The 21,510-nt window shown below is 43.2% G+C and overlaps 1 protein-coding gene across 3 annotated transcripts in view; it reads left to right on the forward strand.

The window, feature by feature from the left end:
- The first annotated feature begins 3,876 nt into the window (after positions 1-3,876).
- The window catches only part of Fggy (FGGY carbohydrate kinase domain containing), a 373,913-nt gene continuing 356,279 nt past the window's right edge, over positions 3,877-21,510 (forward strand). Inside the window, exon 1 of one of the 3 annotated variants that reach the window (XM_013348239.2) lies at positions 3,877-3,981. The gene's annotated coding sequence lies outside the window, so the exon portion shown is untranslated. Of the gene's footprint in view, positions 3,982-11,595; positions 11,633-17,087; positions 17,185-21,510 lie in introns of those variants that run through there. The other 2 variants (XM_026781785.1, XM_005352745.2) reach the window with 2 other exon arrangements.

The raw sequence follows: 21,510 nt of genomic DNA on the forward strand, positions 1-21,510 counted from the left end.
TCATGCAACACAAAGAATTAAGCATACTTATTAATAAATTACCTAAGTTTTCATCCCAGAGGCATTTAATGTGCCCAAAGAGCTGGGAGCAATACATATTTGAGAATATATGGTCCAAGAAGAATTCTGGTTTCATGTTTTGCAGTAGCATTAAAAAATCATTAATTTTTATAATGATGGACCTTAAGACTCAGATAGTGTACATCCTTTCTGCCATTATCATTTCTGAGCGTACTCTTCATCATTTTATTTCTATATATTGTTGTCAAATATTAACTAATTAACGAGTAGAAAATGAACATTTGCAAAAAGTGAACTCATTCTTCTTTACCCTGTAAAGCATCTGTTAATAGGGTTTGCCATTTAAATGGATGAGAAATTGTTTGGGTTAAAGATGTTACATGGTCATGCATGGATATATATATATATATATATATATATATATATATATATATATATGTGTGTGTGTGTGTGTGTGTGTGTGTGTGTGTGTTTATATGTATACATGTGCTTCTGTGTGTCTCTAAGTTTATGTGCTTGTGTGTCTATGTATAACTGTATGTATTTCCATGGGTGTGATAGTGTGAGTATGGAATGGTAATGTAAGACTGTACATATATAGATGTGAGTGTGTGTTCAGGTATACATGTGGTTGTTTGATTTGTATCAGTATGTCTATGTTTATCTTTGTGTATCACAATTTAATTTGTATTTGTACTAGATAATATAAGCGTGAACATGACTTCATATGTGTCTGTCTGTATGCTCTACTGCTATGGTCTAGATATGCTTGGAGCTAATCTCTGAAGAATTCACATGCTGAGAACTTGGTCCCCAATGTGATGATGTTGACAACTGGTAGAACCTATAAGATGTGAAGACTTTTGGGAGGTAATTATGTCATCGAAGACACCTTGTTTCAATGGGACTAATGCTGGTTTATTTGAGTGAGTGAGATCTTACGAAAGTAGAAAGTTATGAAGGAAGGTCATCCCATGCAGTTGCTGCCTTCTGCATGTAACCTTTTCCTCTTTGCTTCTCAGCCATATTATGGCATAGACAGTACTTTATAAAGTACTCAAGGTGTGTTATTTCTTTCCATAAATGCTAGAGTGAAAAATTGCCATTTGGAAATGACAACATTTCAGAGGGTGACACAGTAGAAGTCTCCTGGGTTCTATGCATGGATGGGCTGCAGGGACCTCGTTTTGGACTCAGCCTCAGAGATTTGGGCATTCCTTCCTAGCAGCTATCTCGGGCAAGCCTTTCTACAACCCAGAGTCCCATCCTATCATCAGATTGCTCTGGATTCCCTTTGATTCAATGCAAAAACCATGCATTGAGGTTCAGGGTACATTGTCCTTGTTCATCACACAGTTTCACTTTTATTAGAATAAGTCACAGCCAAGAGACTGTGGGGGTAGTGACTGGGTGGTGGTAGGGGAGAAAGAGACAGATGGCAAGCTAGGCTAGGTGGTTCCAAGGAAAGATTTGGAAGTGGTAATGAGGGAGCAGTTCGAACCTAGAACATAAGACTGGTGCTGCCAATCAAATCTAACGTTAAGACTTAACATTCATTCGGACTCTCTGGCTCCAATATGAGTTTCCCACCTCCACGCCAGCAATTTGACTTATAGTGTTTTATAATAAGGCTGGGCAAGTTGCTCAATCTTTGGGAATCTGGGTATGTGCCGTGGCCAGCAGATAACAATGTGATCTCTCCTCCCCTTCCACACTCCCTGTCTTCACTTTCTCCCAAGTAGTAGGAAGTGTATAAACAACAAAGTATGCCGAATCATCTCCCTGTTTTTTTTTTTTTTTAAGTGAGCCAATGGTACCCCTTGGAGATGAAAGCTGAACGAACTAGAGACCATGCATCTAAAACATTCTCCCTCTTTTTACACAAGGTGATGCTCAGGCTGGCGGTCATAGGAACCCTTTCTGTTGGTGGGTTTTTTTGTGTGATGACTTTTTTGATCACCAGAGAGCTATTCCAGTTACTTTCTTTCACATAAGAGCATGGCTTTAGAATAGAGAATGTGTAAAGGAACCTGTTTCTTCTACAGAGTCAAGTTTAAGGGAGGTCCAAAGGAATCTAAATTTCAGGAAAAAGAAAACATCCATGTTCTAACACTTGCTATTGCAGAATGCTGCTGGTTACTGATGTTGCAGAGTAGAAGGCAGGATTCTTGTCCTCCAGAGTCTTCCAATATAGGAATGGAATTGAGCAATTTATTTGTACTCCCTGGGCCTGTTTCTGTATATCTCACTTTGTATGTTTTTTGTAAGGTTTTCAAGAGAAAAGAGAGATTAATCATGATTACATTTGATCACATATGACAGAAAATACAAAATCAAAGTATTGTTCACAGGACAATAGTTTCTTGCATGAGTTTGGAATGGGACTTGGTTGCTGGAATAGGGACCCATGTTCTCTCACGTTGTTCCTCTTCTCTGTGTAGCTTTTATTTCAAGGTCCTTTCATTGTTTAGATTGGCTGTTGCAGCTCTAGTCACCGTGCTATTTACTATTGACAGTGCTGGCTAATTAAGAGGAAACAAATAAAAACTCAAATACCCCAAAGCCTAGAAACAGCTATCCATACTGGCCAACACACTAATTTATCTTTAGCCAAGAGGAGACCCTTCACACTCTCACCTCCAAGTGTGGTCCATGATGCAACAGGCACGTTCCATTTCTGGATTCTACTAAGGAAGAACTGGGGCAATGTATTATGTGTACAAAGCATCCAACCTTTTGCAAAATATCTATATGCCTGGTACTTAATTTGCTCTTCGTTATGCTCTGAAAGGAAAGACAGCCAGGTTTGATAGTCATCCCTGTTGTACACCTGATCCACATCACTAAGCAGCAGACCTGAGATTCCAGAGCCAGTTCTTTGAATAGTTGGGAAGACAAAGCGAACAATCATGGTGTAGTGGAAAAACTCCAACACAAGGCTTCCAGCAGGGTGCAGGACAAAGGAAGTGGTCTAATCCTATAGCCTCAGCCTCACCAAGATAGGTTCTCACCTGTATGACAAAGATGTTTAATCTCAGGTTGTGTGGGTAGAAGTCTTAACACAATAAGTAAACACATCGGATCCATTTAAGGAAGTCACTGTTAATTATCAGGAAGGTTTGCCCTTGGAAAACTCCCCACTTTCCAGCCTCATTTTTTTTCTTTTGTTCTTGTTGTTTGTTTGTTTGTTTGTAGAGTGAGAAAGCTTTTGGATACCGTATTGCTAAAGTCTTCCAAAATCCCTCATTCTAGGAAACCAGGAAACAGCACAGACTAGAGCTCCGGTTGGAATTCTTATTGCTATTGGTATTTGGCCCAGAAAAAAAGTCAAATAGGTTTTGGACTCAGTATCCCCAGAGGGATGAGGATGGATAACTCATAGTTTACTGGAAAGGACAGTATTATCCAGCCTGTTAATTCCTCACAGGCGGGGGTCCATCATCCATCTAGATTTACAATGTAATCTCTACTTCAAAGGCTCCACAGGAGAAAGCTAGAGAATTCCTGTAAAGCACCTGACTAGGTCTGGTCACAAAGGGTTCAGGGACTTGTAAGTTTACACCAGCCGGAGCTCAGGCTGCTCAGGCGAGGGCGACAGGAAAGAGCCATCACATACTGTAGGATAAACCAGGGTGTCTGGCACTCTGAGTGGATCTCTAGGACAGACTAGACTCCGTGTCCGGGGCGCCTTTAAAAGCCAGAGAGCGAACGAGGGAGGAGTTTGAACCTGTTTGCGAACCGGTTCTGGCACCACAGAGGGAAGGGGCGGGTTTACAGGCACTGGCCATTCCTGGCTCCCGTTTGAAAAGACCAATCAGGGTGCGTTTTACAAAGGCATCTGGAGGGGCTGTCTGGAGCAGGCGGAGTCATAGCGTGCCTGTCCCGCCCCGCTGGGTGCGTTGCGGCTGTGCGTGGTGGCCTGCTGGCCTGCTAGCTAGAATGTGATTTCATATTGGACAAGTAAGTGACCCTCCCAGGGGCTCTTGCAGGCACGCTCTCAGCCGGCTCCTCCTGGAAAAGCTTCTCCAGCCTCTTAGATGTTTCCCTCCTTCACCTTTGGGTCTCACAGCAGCCAAAGTATTGGCTGGCGATTCACTTTCTTATGCCTTCTGGTGAGGTGTTCTGCCCAAGGGAGAGTACAGCTTTTCCCGGATCCCCAAGACTGCCCCACAGATGTCCGGGGCTTAAAGCCCTCTCTCACTCTGACCGGTGTACTGTTAATACAATCGTTTTCTTTCTCCTCAGGCCCCACAATTTGCAGACAATTCTCCAGACATTTTTAGTCTTTCAGGTTTGCCAATGCAAGGTTTTTGAAGGCAGGTGCTGTTTATGGCTTTAGAAGCTGAGCAGCCATAGGTAATGTTTGAGTTGTACTTCAGTTTAGATGGGGTAATGCCATCTTGTTACAGAGGTGTAGGCCAGGAAGGGTCTAGGGGGATCTTTCATTTTTATGAACTTCATGTCCATTTCAGGATGGAGATGACGCACTGAGGGGGACTCCGCTCTCGTTGGCTCTTCACCGAAGCATTGCTTATATCTCAGCACTATTTTTTCACCTTAGTTAAAGGTCTAGTTATGGCCATAGGTGCTGAAAGGCCATCATTCTTAGATTATGTGTGAAGTGCGAGTTGAAAAGCCCCACCGGATTTTGCTTTTAAGTAGCAAATCAGTGAGGAAGAATTAAAGTCTTAGTCTGTGGCTCCATTTAAATGGTAGATTTGCCTTTTGTTTCGTTTTCTTGCTCTTCTAAAAAGGGTTTCTGGTCTTTACTGTGAGCAAAGTGTGAGTCCCGATGTTTCCCTCCTCAGTTGCTAGCTGGGGGTGCTGACACACCCCTCCGCATTCTGGAGTCTCCTGTTAGTGCCACCCTCATGCTTGGTCTGGACTCAGTGACTTTCAGCTTGGCTGTGTGAGCTGGTGTTATGGTGCCTGAGGGTGGGAAGTAGGGGTGAGGAGGGTCTGCAGATGATTTTGGGGTGGTGACATAGGATTAGGAAGTCAAATCAGGCATGTTGGGGACGGGAATAACCCAGAAGGTGGAGTGCCCTTGTGAAGAAGGCCAGGCTCTCATCTAGGCTGTGATGAGTTTTGTTGTGAGCTGTGTCTTCTGGAATCTAGTTTCTTTTTTATAAACTTACACTTAAAATCACAACAATTGCTCTATGTTTAAAACCACCTCCACCACCACCACAACTACCACCTCCTCCACCAGCACCACCAGCACCATCACCACCACCATCACCCACCACCACTACCTACCACCATCACCACCGCCACCACAGCCACCACCTCCTACACCAGCACCACCACCATCATCACCTCCACAACCTACCACCATCACCTCCCACCACCACCCCAGCTCCTCCTCTACCACCACCCACCAAAACCACCATCATCACCCACCAATACCACCACCATCACCTCTACCACCATAACTACCATCACCACCACTATCACCACCGCCACCAGCATCAGAACCAGCACCAGCACCACTCACCATCAATACCATCACCACCACCACCACCACCTACCACCACCACCAACACCACCTCCACCACTGCTGCAAAGCCCTATCTTTGGATTCTTAGCAATGAGAGGGTCTGAAATGGCTATTCTCCTGGGCTGTCACTCAACACTGACGCCGATCCCAGGAAGAGAGGTGCTATCATAGTTAGTAGGAGGTTCTGTTGAGGAATAACTGACATGCAATTAATTGTAAGGTTTAGATTCTGTTTGCTGAGATCTTAAGCATTTCAACATCATTGTTGATCATGGATATTGATTTATAATTTTCCTTTCTTGTGTTTTCTGAGTTAGGGAATGCTTTTTCCTTCTTGGTATCTGGAGGATGTGGAGTTAATCTATCTATTCTCTCTCTGGTTAGTGGAACTCCACAATGAAGTCACCTGGGCCGGAAGTTGTGTGTGAGGGGGTGGCAAGTCCAAAGCCATTTGATCTAAAGGATGAGGGGTCTGTGCTTCTTAGGCTTTCCCATTGCTGTGAGAAACCCAGGAGGAAAACAACTGAAGGGAGGAAACGTTATTCTGGCTCATGATGTCAGTTCATCATCGTAGGAACAGTTCACACCATTGGCCAGGAGGGGAGAAAGGTAGAAAGAAGAAGAATATGCTTCACTAGTGGGCTCCCTCTCTTCTCCTCTTTCATCACACCGGCTATGAGAGGGTGCCATCCATGTCCAGGGTAATTCTGCTCTCAGTTAATCCTCTCTGGGAGTATTCTCACAGATATACCAATAGTATATGTTAATATACATATCTCCAGATAATATGATAGATTATGAGATTATAGATTGTAAGATTGTTTTCATATTATAGATTATAATATGATGGATAATATTATAGATTTATATATAATATATAATATTATAGATTATATAGATAACATATCCACGGATATGTATATTAACTAAAGCTGGTAGAGGCAGAATAAAACTAGTCAATTTAAACGATATGTTTTATATATGTGTACATTTTGAAATAATTGCTACAGGCAAACCAGCTAACACATGTAACATTTGATATAGCATCCTTTTTCTTTGGTGATAAAAATTCTTATACTTTGATCTGTGAACAAATTTCAAGAATATAATGCCAACTCTATCACTGTGCTGTACATTGGATCTCCAGATGACCCACATATGAAACTGTCACAATTTACTTCTTTACTGTAGTGTGCGTCCGTTACTAAATTATCATGGTTGTTATTTTTAATACTTTTGTCGTCTAGTAGCTATTATACTGGAGTTAAAAATTATTTGCTTGCCTTTGTTATACTAGTAGTGTATTCTGACATTGACTCTATGTCTGCCTTACCAGTGAGTTTTTCCTGTAACCTATTGTTATGTTATTCATTATGATCCTTTTGTTTGGACCTGAAGACCCTGCTTAGGTCTCCTTCAGACAGATCTTCCAGTGGATGATGCATTCCCAGGAATAGTTGTTTTGTTTATCTCTTGTTCATTAATAAAGGACACTTTTGCTAGATTTATTTTTTTCTAGAAAGGAAAAAAAAAATGCACTGACTATATCATTCTGCCGTCTTCCCATGAGTAGAGTTTCTGCTGAGAAATACACTATTATTCTAATGGAGGCGTCTCTGTATGTGACATTCTTTTTTCTGTTGCTGCTTTCCAGAAAGTTCATTTAGACAATATAGTTATGTACCTAAGTAGTCCTCTTGGGATAGAGCATGTCTGAGATATTTGTAGGCCTTTGAGGCTCATGTACCTGAATATCCACATTTTTCACAGGATTTCAGAAGTTTTCAGCTCTTGGTAATTTAAAGTAGCATTCTTGCCCCATTTCTTCTTTGGGAACTATTACGTCATCTATTCCATCATTTTAGTTGTCATCCTGGCAGGATCACTTAGGAAGACAGAGTCAATGATAGTTTGCCTGCAGCAGGTTAGTCTGTGGCCATTCATCTTATCTGGAGAGGTTTTGGTCTTTGTATCTTCTAATATTTCTGTTGACTCTTTGCTTTTTCTTACCTCCTTTAAGAACTCCCATTTCTCATGTCCTTTGACCTCCTAAAGTTATTTTGTATTTCCACTTTAATCTTTCTGTTGGGGCTAGAGAGATGGCTCAGTGTTTAACAGTACTTGCTGGTCTTCCACAGGACCCAGGTTCAGTTCCCAGCATCCATGTTGGGCAGCTCATAATTGGCTGTAACTCCAGCTCTAGTGGGTTGCCCTTCTCAGACATCTCCATTCATGTGCACCTATTGCTCCCCATAATATTAAATTCCATTTTGGATAGTTTCTATTGTATTATTTTAAAGTTCACAAGTATTTTTTTTTTTTTGCTTGAATTCTGTAATCTTATAGAATTAGTTCTTCGTTGCAGACATTACTTAGTTTCTGAATTTCAGCAACCTAGAATGTTCTTTGCATTTCTTACCTCTGAACTTTTTACCTTATTTTTCCTCTAGATTTTTGGAACATAAAATACAGTTTTGTCAGTCTTTCCCTCTGATTACTGATTGTGTGTGTCAATACTATCTCACTGACCATTGTTTTACTTTTTTTTTTTTTTGTTCACTTTGGCTTTTTTGCTCCGGTTTCTTTGTAGGCATGGTAATTTGTGTGCATGTGTTGGGGAGGTGGTTGTATATGTGTGGGTGTACCTGTATACATGCAGATATATGTGCCCATAAGTGCTTGTCTGAAGGACAGAGGAGGAGATCAGGTGTCCTGTTCTACCACTCTGTCTTATTGACCTTGCCGTTCAGCCACGATTCAAGTTCCCAGGATCTGTCTGCTATTAATTCACAATGCTGGGCCTTAAACAAACAAACAAAAACCAGAAACCCCAAACAAAGAAACAGACAAACAAACCTAGAATGATGGCGATTCAAATTCAGGTCCTCATACATATTCTCCTACCTGCTGGGCCATTTCCCCAGCCCTGTGCTTTTTATTTTATTTTATTTTATTTTTTTTGTAGTAGCCACTATGTATTTACACCATTAGTGCTATTTTTTTCCCTTGTATTTTTATGAATACACTTGAGATTTGTTCAGGGGCAAGCAAACAAAGCAAACAATTTCACCCTTTGGAATCTTGTTTTATGCTTTGTCAATTGGACTCTGAGCAGTATTCTGTATTCTGCCTAGGACTGTGTTACAACACTAGATATGAGAGTGTAGGTTATATGGTTCCTATAACTTTACTTTGGTTAAAAATAGAAGTTATGAACTACAACTTTTGAATAAAACATATAAAAGGAACCACTTGAAGGTGAAGAAGGGATTTTGAAATACCAAGACACCAGTAATAATGAAGAACTTTCCCTCTAGAAGGCCAGGCGGATCATGATAAAAGACATACGTGTATTAGAAGGAAATGTAAGATGCCGTAGAAATAGATTTGTTTTTAGAAAAGGAATTATGCAAAAGATGAGGCTAGATTGACTACCTGGAGGTCTGGATGGTAGAAGTACACCCGAATGGAGTTAACATACTCCATGAATAGAAGGGAAGAGTGGAGAGTGTGTTTGGGGGAAGAAATGAGCTTGAGGTATAAAGGAAAATTATATCTCTTATCCAGACGAAACATACTTTTCTCCAGAAATCTCTATTTGGAAACCATCATTAGCAAGGATAGCTCAATCAATGCAGTGGAGGTCAGAGAGAGGGGTCCTTATACAGTGCTGTTTGTATGGGCAGGGTCCAGGGAGGGCTGGGGAAAGGAGTGATTATTTAGGTTGAATTGATTGCTCGTCCTTGGCTATCTAACTAGATTTGTGGTTGAGCTGTTCTAAAGTTCTCTGCAAACAAGGCCAAATGCTGAGTCACTTGGGTTCTGCTAACTGGCTATGAGAGAGATACTAGGAAAGTGGGGGGGGGGCACAGAAGTCAAAGGTAGAAAAAGGTTTTAAAATCAAGAGTGATTTAGACAGCTCAGACTCAGTTTGCTTACCAAATTCTGAGATAGTAGAATTATGTGGCAACTTTATTGTTAGAGTGAGTCTAATTTAGGATTTTAAAAAATTGCCTTGTGACATGGGTGGGAAGAGCAGATTGTTGAAGACCCTTGGGTCTTTGGGAGGTCCCTCACCTCTCAGAAGCATTGCTTTGGGTCCAGCTGTTGTGGGCACCCCAGGGTTGTAGGCAAGATTAGCATGGCCTTTGGCTGGGATTAAGTTTCTGGCACCCTTGGTTGCCACAGAGAACCTCCATAATTCCTTATGGAATTATGTTTTTATCCAAGGTGGGGGTCAGCTTCAAAATAAATAAGGTCAAGGAAAACTTAGGTGCGTGTGAATGCAATTGTTAAAAACACAGGGAACATTGCTTTCTATTGGTTTCCTAGGGAAGCACATGGATTTGAGGAAGATTACTGTTACTGCCCCCTTCACTGAGTTTGTGAGGGTTCCTGGGCTGCTTCTCTTCTCCCCTCAATGACACATCATTTTTTTTTAGCGAACCTACAAAATAATGGATTTTTTTACTATGACATTTTTACATGTGTGCTGTTATGCTTCAAGAACATACTGTTTTTGGTATTATTGTGTGATGATGGGAGGCGTGGACCATTGATTCATTTCGTCTAGTTATATTGTACTCAGGGGGCCCTCATCAATGGGAAGGGAAATAGAAGACATCGTACTCGTTGGCATTATGAACCAGCCAAGCTCGCCTAGCCTCTGCACTGTCTCGTGGAAGACACGGGTAACAGGAACAGCATTCTAATAATACTCTAACCATCGTTCTTGGTCACCCTGAGTAATAATGTTCCAGATTCGCACCACCGTGTCTGTTCCTTTAAAGGACAATGCAAAGGGGTCGTAACATATCATCTAAGGGCTTCTTTGTTTGTTTCCTTGCTTGTTTATTTTGGTCTTTTAAACAGGGACTCGTTCTGTAGGATTAGCTTGGAACTCACTAAGTGGTATAGACTAGCCTTGAATTCACACCGATCCTCCTGCCTCAGCCTTTCAGATCAGCTGAGATTGTAGGTGTGAGCCACCAGGCTTGGCAGAATTTGCTTTTTTTAAGTTAACACTATGTGATTCAGCATGTTTCCGTCGTTCTTCTTTCTTATTCTTTTTTAAATATATCAGCCTTAAAAAAATCCCTTCTCAATAAACAGGTGTTAATTTCGTCTTTTTTTTTCTTCTTGCAAGGGTACGCTTGCATTTGTAAAAGGGGTTAGAATGGACATTTTTTTGTATAGCTTTGTGGTGAACCAATGCTTCATCAGTTCTTGGAAGTGAAACTGCTGAGCGAAGGTAGATGGTGAAAGCTGACAGGTGTTGCCGAGTCATCCCGCCAATGACTGAGTGAGTTGCTGTCCCAGGGAAAGTGTACCTGTCGGTGCTTAACTGAAAGTGGGTATATTCAGAGTCTTAGTGCCTGCTAATCTTTTGTGTTGAAATTGTATCTCAGTATTGTTTTAATTTATAACCCTTCTCTACTTGTGGAGGCTGGAGATGCCTGTGTTTGTTTAATTTCTCTCTGTGTGAACCGTACACTTAGTATCTCTGTTTTAGAAAAGGAAACGCTAAGGTCACAGACAGCAAACTGGCCGTTGTGCAGGGTGGGGGGTATAAAGAGGGTGATCTCGGGGGGTGGGGGGTAAGGTCTAGAGTAGAGAAGCCGACAGGAGGGCCTGTGAAGAAGCGGCATCCCAGCTGTATCTATGTTGGTAGTTTAGCCCAGGATAATCCTGACGGGTGTGTTTGAGGAGTGGCAGGCTGTGTTAGTTTAAAAATAACTGATCCTTTAGGTTCTGAAGTGGTTCTCCACTTTTCTAATCCTGTGACCCTTTAAAGCAGTTCCTCATTAAAATTATTTCATTGCTGCTTCATAACTGATTTTGCTACTGTTATGAGTTGTACTGTAAATGTTTGCTATGCAGGATATCTGCTCTGCAACCCCTGTGACCCACAGGTTGAGAAACACTGCTTTAGGCCTTTGTCCTTGGGCCTTCTAACTACCTGTCCACGTTTCATGAACAGGTAGACATGAGACGAGACCAAAGACCGCAGCCATTCTGGCCTTTGTCTGAGGCAGGCGTTTTGTTGTGCAGAATGGATTTTGTGGCTTTCCCTGAGACTGCCTGAGATGTCTGTCTGGCATCCTCATTAAGGTTGGTGGGATCTTCTGCTGTTTTAATTTGAGTGACTTTCTGGGAAAACCCGTGGATTTCGGCCAAAATGCTAATGATGATGGCATTACTTTGAAGGACTGGTTCTGAAGAAAATGATTTCGTAGTTAATTATGTTAGCAAATCAACAGCAGCCTCTTGGAGGGGGAAAGTGATAGGGGAGAAACTGCATGTATATTTAAGTTATTCATAATTCAAATAAGGGTTAGGAATTCATTTCCCAGAAAGAGGAGTATATGTGAAAGTAATTCATGTTTGCTTATCATTTCCATATTGTAGCTGTAGGACAAATCAGGAATTAAAGTAAAGTCGCTTCACATTTAGGATAGGACACCCACCCCACTTAGTGCCAGTTCAAACGTTTTCCTACTTCTAGGCAACGGGAGATCTTCAGTCCGAGCCTGTGGTGAACCTGAGTGTCAGTAGGGTTTGGAGAAGGGGAGACCCTGCGAGGGGTCCATGGATACTCATCTGGATGGACTCTATCCTCTCCCCTTCCTTCCTCTTGAAGTTGGCTCCCTGTCATGGAGTAGGACAGTCACAAAGAGGAGTGCCGTATACACAGAATGGTTGCTGCATTAGTTACTATAAGTTAGCAACTCACAGAAGAGTTTATTTTGGTTTAAGTTTCTAGGGTAAGGTTGGGCAGTGGTGGCACACACCTTTAATCCCAGCACTTGGGAGGCAGAGGCAGGTGGGTCTCTGTGAGTTTGAGGTTAGCCTGGTTTACGCAGTGAGTTCTAGGACAAATAGGACTGTTTCACAAAGAACTCCCCCCCCCCTTGGGGGAGAGTGGGGAAGTTTCAGGGGAAGGCGTGGAGAGATGAGATTAGAGCAGAGAGTTAAGAGACCGCATCTTCAACTCTAATCACAAATCAGAGAGAATGCATTGCAAACCCGGCAGGGTATAACTTCTTAAAGCCCACCCCAGGGATGCACTTCCTTTGGGAAGACTGCACCTGCTAATGCTTCCTTAGTGTGTCCAAACAGTGACACCCATTGTGCACCCCGTGTTCAAACATCTGAGCCTGTGGGGGGATGTTCTCATTCACACCACCACTGTTGATTATATTTCTGGACCTCTTTAGAGGAAGAGAAGCCTTAGTTCTTTTTATTTAAAAACTTATTCGATTACTTAATGGATTGACAACTTTCCAACCTCACAACTCATTAGTCCCCCTTATTGCCATATTATATTATGTTGTTCCTCTCTGTAAATATAAGGAAGTAAGATTTATTGAGATATGTTATCAGGCTAAGAAGATGGCTCAGAGGGTAAGAGGCCTGGCTGTTCATCCTGTCTGTCCTTCCATGGGACACCGATTTAGTTCTCAATGTTCACATAATAGCTCACAATCATGTGACTCCAGTCACACTGCATTTGATGTTTCCTTCTGGCCTCCATGAGTATCAGACATGCACATAGTACACAGACATATGCAAGCAAAACCAACCATACACAAAAATAATAAAATAAAAGCTGTAAAGGCAGCATTTGCTAACCAGAGCACGGAGTCTAATTTATGATGACTGAGAACGCCTCTCAGAATAAAGACTTGGGTCAAGGAAGTTTGATTGGTGCCCAAGGCTTCACCAGTAGTACGGGTTCTAGACATTAATTTGAACATGGTCTCTTCCCCCTACACTGGACCTTGAAATGTTCTCCAAGGGGCTGATCCTTCCCTTTCAGCTCCCTCTGTGTGTGAATGGGAGAAGTTGCGTATACAGTAGTGGGTGTTATAGCCTTTCACCCCGCTACAAAAGTCATGGGGGCAACAGAAGAAGGTTTATAAGCAGGCGAGGGCTGTTTTAGAACACAAGGTTTGTATGGAAGCTACCAGAGGAGGGCAAGAGGAAGGGGGAGGAAAGGTGGTGACAACACAAATAATGAACAAGAATCTTAGTAAAGAGGACATGGCAGATCCAGAGTTTCATTGGTTCAAAGTTTGTTGGTGAGGTTTGGGCTGTCTCCTGATGAGTGAGCGGTTTATTCATGACGACCTTAGGAGGTGGACCATTCATTGGACCTCAGGCATGTTTTTGTCAACTTGACACTTGTTAGATGTATTAGCTTACTATTTGATTGCTTATAAAACTCCATGACCAAGACAACTAATAAAAGAAAGCATTTAACTTGTGACTCACTGAGAGGGTTAGTCCATGACTGTCATGGAAGAATAATGACAATAAGCAGGCAGGCAGGCAGGCATGGTGCTGGAGAAGTAGTTGAGTTTACATTACATCCACAAATGAGGTGTGTGTGTTTGTGGAGAGAGAGAGAGAGAGAGAGAGAGAGAGAGAGAGAGAGAGAGAGAGAGAGAATGATAACACATCTTCTCCAAAGCCACACCTCCTAGTCCACTCCAGCAACTGGAGACCAAGCATTCAAGTATATTATTCTGTGGGGCCATTCATTCTCATTCAAACCTCCACCCTGGAGTTTTCTGGGAAGATAAACCTAAATTGAGAAAATGCCTCCATCAGTTGCCTGTAGACACGTTTGTAGGGCATTTTCTTGGCTAATGACAGTTGTGGAAGAGTCCAGCCCATTGTGGTGGGGCCACCCCTGGGCAAGTGGTCTTGAGTTGTTTAAGAAAGCAGACTGAGCGAGCTGTGAGGAAAGGTCCAGTAATTAGCAGTCGGCTTAGTTCCTTCCTCCAGGTTCCTGCCTTGAAGCCCTGCCTTGACTTTCCTTCTGGGAATGTGATCCTAGCTGCGTAAGCCAAACAAACCTTTTCCTCCCCAAACCGCTTTCGGTCATGACCTTTATCACAACAATAGAAACAGTAACTGGAACACTTCCTGTTACCCTGTATTTATCTTTTAAAAATAAATGGCCTGTTACAAAACAGAAAGGCCCTCAAAGTGTGGACGAGCCCGAGTTCTCCTCTGGTGTGAATCACAGCTCCTGCACCAGCAGCAAAGGTCTCTATTCTTCGGAGAAAGGCTGAGTAGGATAGAAAGCGAGAAACCGCTTAGCTGCTATTTACAGTTTTATTAGGCACATTAGGTTTTTTTGCTTGAAGTATCTCCTGGGCCCCTTGAATGAGTGTCCTGATCTCATCCCTAAAGGCTCTGCCCACGGTGCAGAGGACATAAACACCCAATCCACAGCAACATGTGACTACCTATTACACAAATCAGGATAATTCCTTTTTCAGTCTCATTGCTGTCTTACACTGGCACAGAGAAAAACATCACTGGGCTTTGTGTCTGTGTGTGTGAAATGAGATTTTAGGTATGATGATAAGATCTAATAATAGGTAATATGTATTTTAAATAAGCTTTAGTATTAAAAAGCTTGCAAATAAAAACCATTACAAACCAAAATTTCATATATATATTATATATACACACACATACACATATAATAGATAAAGAAACAAATGTATGTGTGGGTATAGTATACGTGTAGAAAAGAAAGAAGGGTAAATAATAAATATAGGTAATAGAAGATATATACTTAGAAGATGTACAGCTAACTCTGTCATGGGTTTTTCATTTTTATGGTGGATATGTGCCTAAAAATACATTCAGTAGTGAAGGTCTGAAGTCCATTGTGAAGTTCATTGTGTGCCACAGCTTCCGTTTCCAATGGCTGCTCTGTGTAGTCGTTCTTTGAGAAGCGCAGAATTTGGGTCTTCTTAATTTTGGCAATACATATTAAAAGGTCTCGAAGTCAGGAGGAGATTCAGTGCTGGGAGTTGTGGTGAGTCTGTCTGAGCATCATTTTGAGTTGCCAGGCCCTGGATTCTTGGTGATGCTGTACTGTTTATTGTTAAAGGGACTGCCTCTTTCGAATCCTTTCTGTGCTCACCTCTTCTCTTATTTTTCCCAATAGTCACTTGGCGTACAGAATTTGTATCAATTTGTGCTGGGAAGAGAGACGTGTGTTAAAGCACTTTCCCCAAATCAGCCTGTTGGGATAAGGACATTGCTTTTCTTTCTGTCACAGTGGTGCATCCACCCATCAGCTTCGGAATGAGTTCCTCGGTTGGGCTGGACCTTCTCTACATTGTGCCTTAGTGATAGAGAGATGGCCAAGGAGGACCAGGCCATATGCTCCCCTGTCAAGATGCCTCTCTTCTTAGGATAACGTCTGTGTTTCTGCTTGGAGCTTCTCTGGAGAACCTCTGAGCTCAGAAACAATGAAAGTGATGGGTGGTGTTTTCTCTTGATGCATGGCGTCTGGAAGGGGTTTGATGATCTCTGTGCTGTGGGATTCACAGGGGAGGCCCTGGTGTTCAGTGTCTTTAGGTCTTCACAGTTGGGCACGTGACTGATCACTCGAGGGGTGAGTGGGTGACTTTCATTGTAGACAGATGCTTTTGTTGCTACATGTTTTGTTTTCATTTAGTATTTTGAATTTGTCTTGCCTCTGAGAACTGGCATTTTCATTTTCTGTTCCTTCTCTGTATTGTGGGCTTTCCTTGGGCAGGAAGTCTGGCAGCTATTTGTTGTCTAAGGACATTTTTTGCTTTTCTTTCTCCCTGTTCTCCCTTTCTCCCCTTTCGCCTGCACTGGATCAGGCCCTGTGCTATAGGTGAATTCTGGACATGGCCTGTGCTCTCTTCCAGGGGCTTCTCAGCCTCTGCCTGTGGAGGGACTTGGCTTAGTCCCTTCTCCTCAGTGCAGTGACTCTCAGCCTTCCTAATGCTGCAACCCTTTAATACAGTTCCTCACATTGCGGTGACCCCCGACTGTAAAACTATCTCACTGCTACTTCCCAATTGTAATTTTGCTACTGTTATGGATCTCAACGCAAATTTCTGTGTTCTAGGCGACCCCTGTGAAAGGGTCATTTGATCCCAAAGGGGTCGTGACCCACAGGTTGAGAAACACTTGGGTGCTACCCCATGCTGGTCACTCCATACTTCACATCCAAAGCGCACTTACGTTGCTTGTACGTTTGCGCCATGTCACAGGTGAATTTGGATGGAAGGTATTGTTTAGTTGCCACAGATTCTACAGGCTTGGGAATCGAAGAAGTATCGGGGGTTATTTCTTTTGAGCTACTCCTGGCAATCAGACAGCTCTAAAAATTATGTCCCCTGAGCTGCGAAGCTGAGGAGGAGAGCGGTCATAGGCAATTTTCCTTTCCCTTCAGGAGGGAAAGTGTCCGTTGGCAGGCCGCTCTCACTTGTTCCTGGATAGTACTGGCAGATACTATAGAGAACCAGGTATTGTTGCCGTGTTGACTCTTTCCTTGCTGTGTAAAATTTTCTCACCATCGTCGAGCATGTGAGATACGCTCCCAGGAGTTGTGACTCCTTCCTGTTAAAGACTGAAGTGGACAGTCCAGGCTTCCCTGTGGCTTCTCTTAGCTCCCAGTCTTACCCAAACCTGATTGCGGTGTAACCAAATAGTAAATTGCACGAGGCTGGAGTCCATGAGTTCCCAGTAGAGTACAAAGATCACTGTTGAAAGAGGACGTTGAATTCCGTCTCCGCTCCTGGGACACGGTTTCTGTGGGCTGTCACTAACTAAACTGACCCTGGAGGAGTGGCTCTTTAAGAAGCAGACTCCAAGGTGAGGTAAGATCACCTACTCCCCGGGGATGTGGCTCTGGGAAATAGTCTCCCTGTGACTAGATTATTTAAGGGGGGAAGAAGGGAGTGCACGGGCAGCACAATTCCTGAGGGGTTGGCTTTAGCAGAGATGCTGTAGTATTTACTCCCTTCTAGGGATGGCTGGCATAGTTCTGCAAAGAGCAGCCCTGATTTTCTTCCAGTTCTCTTTTCTTTCCTCACGCGGCGTTTGAGCAGCTGGCATGTCTGCTGAGGAATCAGCTGTGACATGTGTGGTTTCCTGTGCTACATTTCTGATATTGTTTATATAGGTGGCTATTTCATGAACCGTATAAATATTTATCATACGCAACAGCCTTTTGATCATACATAGGGGCCAGGAGTCAGGGCAGCCCATGCTGGGGACTTGGAAGGACCTGATTTTTCAAGCATCTTCTAGACTGAGATATTAGGTATGTCTTAGGACTTGTGTGCAGCCCAGCTTGAATTTCTGTTCATTATTTCTTCTTTCTTTCTGCCATCCTGTGGCCATGGCCTTCTTCTTCTGTCCCGACCACCCACCCCAAACAGCTGTTTTTGTCTTGTTTTGTTTTGTTTTGTTTTTTTTTAGCATGTTGCTCTTTGCCTAACAACAGTGAAATGAAACCTAAATTCTACTCCTCATCATTCATAAAGCAGTCTTTGGAATTTCCCTAACCTGGCCTGGAATCATAGCCCCTGTCTCTGCTATGCCTTACCTAGGGTCGCCCTTCGAACACCTTGATTTAGGCTACAGAACGGAGCAAATAAAAATCATGAAGTCGGGTAGGTGATTAGCAGGGGGAGAGCTCAAGAAAGACCAGCTTTTGTGGCATATGCTGTTGTTATTGAAAGTACCAAAGGTTTGGTTTTCAATTTTAGCTGAATATTGTGAAAAGGGCCCTGAACTCAGCATGGTAGGCTGCGGTTCAAATCCTGGGGCTGGCTTTTGCTGCCTGTGTGCTTTAGACAGATTACGCTTGCTGTTGGGATATAAAGTAAGTGAGTGACAGATCACTAACCTCATAGATTGAGTCTCCAGTACAGTAAACACTTGATAGAAACAAGCAACACAACGGGGATCCCCACCCCTTCTTCTTCAATTCGAAAGGGAATATTATTTCCTTTCAATTAGAAAATATTATTTCCTGATTAGAAAAGAAATAGTATTTTCTCTGTTTCTTAGGTTTTTGTTTTAATGGGTACTGATTAAGTTTGGAGTTCAGGATACGGACAACTGTACTTGTAACCCAGGGACAAAGGGCACAGAGTAGGAGGGGCATGGGACCTGCTTCAGTCTCCTGGCAGAGTCTTCATAACATACAGATCTGGTTTCAGGGAATCCTGGTGCTCAAGGGCTCAGTCTTGCTTGATTTCAGGCTCCAGGTGTGGAAACAATTTTCAAAGAGATTAAGACAAGAATGGAGAAGCGGTGAACATGCGTGTTGAATTAGGATCTCTTTCTTAGAAAAACCTGTACTGGGAGGTTTGTGTAGAGGTTTGTTCTGCTGGGAGAACACCTCCCTGGCTCCCAAAGGCCTCTTGGCTTCCCATAGGATGCCTAGTAATACTTATTGGAAGTTGGAGGATTGCTACACAGAGGCACTATGGGGTTGTGGAAAGACAGTTTTTGAATGTGGACAGCCTGGCTTCTAAGTTAGATTACCTCAGCACAGCAGGCAAAGGCCCTTAACACAGTCCTTGGCAAATCATCCTTTGGTAATGGAAGACCATCAGAAGGGAGCAGAGCGTCTTAACACAGGTTAGGGGCTTGGGAGTGGATGGCTTACCATCTCACTTAGTGTTTGCATGGACTATTGGAGTATATTGCTTTGGTCAGCTAGGACTTTAAATAGTAGTTGTGTCTTCAGTGGTTTTCAGGATCAGGGTGTAGCATGTAAACAGACTGCTTAGCAGGGCGTTGTATACATAGTGAACACGGCCCCTTTGGCTATTCCCCTAATGATGGTCTCTTATGACACTCAGTTCCTTTACCAGGTCCCAAGGGCTTGTTGAATCTCTACTTTGTGCCAGACCCTGGCTATCCTGTTGAGACAAGGGTACAGTTTGAGGCAACTATAATGGTTACCGTGTACTTTCCACACGAAGTTAGGGCTCTCTTGAGGATAGGTTCTTTTCCTAGATTTACAATCCAGTCTAGAGCAAGTCCACATCTGGAGAGTGGAACTCATTCTCTGATTTTTCTTGGTGGTTGGTGATAAGACATTGTTCTGCCCGCGGAGGAATGTGGTATCAGAGGAACTTCGGGCCAGCTCCATAGGGAATCTCTTTTGTCTTGGGGTTGGCAACATAGAAAGAAGCCAGGATGTTCCTGACCAGGTGTAAGGCAGAAGCTTTGTAGAGATTCTTCATTTCCTACTTATTATCTGGTTTGTTTCAAGGTAATACTATTCAAGGAATAGTGTCAGGCAAGAGCAGACGCTCTTGGCATTTTTGGGTCTGTGGTGTGATGGTTAATGCTGTCAGCTTGACAGAACCTACGGTGACCCGGGAGATGGGCCTCTGGGTATGCCCATGGGGATCATGTTGCTTGCGTTAGCTGAGTTGAGAAGACTGCCCCTCCATGCATGGCACCTCTCCCTGGCTTGGATCCTGGACCATGTAAGTGGAACTTGGATGCTGAGCACGAGTGTGCATTCCCTGGCCACCTCTATTCCAGCTGTGGGTTCAGTGTGGCCATTTGCTCCAGGCTTCTGCAGCCTGGCTTTCCCCATCCTGATGCTGGCTTGGACCCTTGAACTGTGTACCAGAGTAAGTCCTTTGTCCCTCAAGATGCTTCTGTTAGAGTGTTTGACTGCAGCAGCAGCAGAGTGACTATGGTATCTGGGAAGGAGTTGCTTCCCCAAGCTTCCATGGGAATGGCAGAAGCAAGAAGAAATTCATGTAAAACAAGGTGCCTGTGGCTGGTGGCAGGTGGGCAGAACAGATGCCAAGGGCGGTACGAGGCAAGGCATCCTCTTGTGTTGTCCGTCACCTTGTCCTCAGGGGAGTGCCTAGTGTAAGAACAGCCTGATTACTTCATCATATCCCAAGAAGACAGAAATCCTCCCAGTGGATTCCAGGATACCATTGACAATAACAATCACTCTGATTTCAGGGAAGCTAAATATGAAAAAAAAAGTTTGCTTAGAATGTGCCTATGTGCCAGGTGGTGGTGGCACACGCCTTTGATCCTAGCACTTGGGAGGCAGGGGAGAGGAGGAGCTCTGTGAGTTCAAGGCCAGCCTGGTCTATAGAGCAAGTTCCAGGACAGGCTCCAAAGCAACAGAGAAACCCTGTCTCAAAAACAAGCAAACAAACAACAACAACAACAACAAAATAAACAAAACAAATAGAAAAAGAATATGGCTGTAACCATTTTAAGAAAATACTTAACTGGTTGATACAAAGTTTAGAAGAAACCAGCACACTAGGAGATTTAGTGATGTGTGCATAACAGCCACGGTAACTGGCAGCACAGCAGGGCAGTGGCATGCCATGCCCCTGGGAATGCCCCAGGCGCTCCCTCCTGGCTTTCTGTAAGTACACCTATGATACATATACAATTTTGACATTTACATTTAGTGTGTTTCCCAGAAAGCAACCCTGTTAAGAGACACGTGACTGTATAAGCACAGACAGTAATTCAAACAAAAAAAATGTATGACTAGTTTCATTTTTTTTGTCTATTGGTTCACTGATTCAGGAGTTCATTCAGTAAACTATTATTGAAAACCAATTATAATCCAGACACTGGGAGGAAGTGGGGATGCAGAAGTCAGTAACTTTCTTTTTTTTTCTTCCAGGTTTAGTCTAATAAGGGAGATAGACAAAGAAACTCACCACCAAAAGTTGTGGTCCAGAACGACAACGTTTGAAATGAAAGTATAGACTCTGTACTGCATTGGCAGCCTTTGTAGATATTACAGAACAGCAAGGAGGTCCCCCCTTAGAGAGGTGGAGGATGGAATTGGGGAGGAAAGTGCAACTGATAAGAGGGGCCCCCAGCAGTGTTGAGTGCAGTGTGTTTCCCAGACTGGGAGGATGTTTAGGACTCCGGTTCGGGGGAGGGCAGGGCAGTATTCATTGGTCTTCTCTTGTTGAGGACTTCAGGTTGTCCAACTCTATACTGATGGTATTGTGCTGCCTTGAGAAAGAGCCTAGTGGAGCAACAAATACAGTGTCCACTGTGGCTTGATCCTGGAAACCTGACTGGGGACACTTGGAAATGAAAGGCTGGACACACAGACACAAAGAAAAGTCAGGACTGGGTGGGTTGTGCACGCTCTGGTGGAGATGTACCAGCAGCATCTG

This window comes from Microtus ochrogaster, chromosome 10 (genome assembly GCF_000317375.1).
Source record: "Microtus ochrogaster isolate Prairie Vole_2 chromosome 10, MicOch1.0, whole genome shotgun sequence".
Taxonomy (NCBI): domain Eukaryota; kingdom Metazoa; phylum Chordata; class Mammalia; order Rodentia; family Cricetidae; genus Microtus; species Microtus ochrogaster.